This window comes from Chelonoidis abingdonii, chromosome 2 (genome assembly GCF_003597395.2).
Source record: "Chelonoidis abingdonii isolate Lonesome George chromosome 2, CheloAbing_2.0, whole genome shotgun sequence".
Classification (NCBI taxonomy): domain Eukaryota; kingdom Metazoa; phylum Chordata; order Testudines; family Testudinidae; genus Chelonoidis; species Chelonoidis abingdonii.
The window spans coordinates 150,247,706-150,250,026 of record NC_133770.1 but is presented as its reverse complement, the minus strand read 5'-3'; positions in this window follow the sequence as shown (position 1 = coordinate 150,250,026).

The following is a 2,321-nucleotide window of genomic DNA, read 5'->3' as shown; positions in this document are numbered from 1 at the left end:
TAACCCCTAGGTCCTTTTCTGCAGAACTGCTGCCTAGCCACTCAGTCCCTAGTCTGTAGCAGTGCATGGGATTCTTCCATCCTAATTGCAGGACTCTGCACTTGTCCTTGTTGAACCTCATCAGATTTCTTTTGGCCCAGTCCTCTTAATTTGGCCCTCTGTATCCTATTCCTACCCTCCAACTTATTTACCACTCCTCCCAGTTTAGTGTCATCTGCGTACTTGCTGAGAGTGCAGTCCACTCCATCCTCCAGATCATTAATGAAGATATTGAACAAAACTGGCCCCAGGACCGACCCTTGGGGCACTCCACTTGATACCAGCTGCCAACTAGACATGGAGCTCCTGATCACTATCTGTTGAGCCTGATGATCTAGCCAGCTTTCTATCCACCTGATAGTCCATTCATCCAGCCCATACTTCTTTAACTTGCTGGCAAGAATACAGTGGGAGACCGTATCAAAAGCGTTGCTGAAGTCCAGGAATAACACATCCCCTGCTTTCCCCTCATCCATAGAGCCAGTTATCTTATCATAGAAGGCAGTTAGGTTAGTCAGATGTTGGGTGGGGGGTCTCTATGAATAAGGGGATGAACCAGGACTGAAATGGCTGGAAATAGAGCTCTTGAGAGAAGCCATCCTCAGCGAGAAGCAATCCCTTTCAGCTCAGGCATTACGGAGGAGCCTCTGCTCCAGCACGGTAGATGTACCCACAGCCTACCCTGGGGCAGTGCCAGACAATGCTGTGGGGAATTAAAGGGGTTAGCAAACTCTTTTACTGACAGAGTGCTGGAAGGAGTCCAAAAGCTGAAGCAAAGCAAACATGGTTCCAGCCTTTACAAAGAGAAGAGGGAACAGGGAAGTAGCACACTCCCAGTCCGATATGCTGGGGTGGCTGAGGAGACGTACAAGCAGAGGGATTGCCAGGCTGAGCCGGCTAGCCCAGTATCCCAGCTCCTGCTCCCAGCAGCTGCTTGAGAGGACGGTGGGAGAACCTGTGTACTAGCAGATGATGGATAATACACCCCACACTGGAGTGTTCTCTTAAACCCAGCTAGAGACTGGTTTAAACTCTCAAGCAGAAGGGTAAGGATTTACTGTTGTAACTGGAGATTCTTGTTCTTCATATAAACCTGCTCTGCAGCTTGCTAAAATCATTGAAAAGGCGTAGGGGTCACTGAGATGAGGACTGGTAGAGCAGGTGGCTATGGGTCAGACATTAGGGCCACAGAGCTGGTGGGGGGCAGGACTGGTATAGCGGGAGCCTATGGGTCAGGGATGAGGGGCACAGAGCAGGACAGGTATAGCAGGGGGCTGTGGGTCAGGGGTGAGGGGCACAGAGCTGGTGGGGGACAGGACTGGTATAGCAAGGGGCTGTGCTTGAGGGGTTAGGGGCGCTGTCACATGGGCCACAATGCACCAGATCCTAACAATGCTGCCAGCTAGTAGGAGCAGCAAGTGGTCCCCGCCTTTCCTGGGTGAGCCCTCCAGCCATTCCCTTACCTTCGAGGATTGCAGGGTGCGGCCCCCCCTGCAGGCAGAGCTGCTGCCAGCCAGCGCAAAATACACGTGCAGATCCAGCCATCGCCAGGGACCAGCTGGGAAGACACCTGGGATGTGTCTTGCAGAGAGCAGCCAAGTTGCTACCATAATGATCTTTGCAGGTATAACCTCCTCCTCCCCCATGTGGCACTGCCCCCCTCTAGGGAGGGAGGGGCTACAGAGTTAGATGGGGTCGCTCAGCTCAGGCGGGGTGGGGTAGGGCCATTCATGCTGCTACAACTAACTGGCCTCATGTCAAACTGGCCCAGGGGGACCCTTTTACATTTCAGCTGCCCCCAGCCCGGCCTTCTGCCTCACAAGCCTCTGGCTCCTGCACCGTAGGAGGAGCAGCTCCATGTGGGTGGGCACAAACCCCACTGGCAGGGAGCCTCAAGCGGTTCCCCCCACTTCCTCTGCGGCCTCTTCCCCGCCCCATGCTTCCCCCGTGCCCTCTTCTACTCAGCTCCGCCCCCCGGGCTTTCACTGCCCCTCTTCTATCCAGTGACCGAGCCCCACCCCCCAACTTCCTCCAGCGGGATCTCCCCCCTCCAACCCTCCCGGCCCAGGCCCCCGGGCTTCTCTCTGCCCCCTCTACCCAGCCCAGCCCCCCCGCCCCCCCGGTTTCCCCCGGCGGGCGGGGCGCCTCCTCTGGCCACTGGCTGCGGTGACGATTGGCCGCCGCTGGACCTTTACTCGGCAGCTGCGGGCGCGTTAGCGAGACCGGGCCGAGCTGAGCCGAGCCCAGCCCCGCCCCCGGGTCGGCGAGACGCTGCCTCAGTG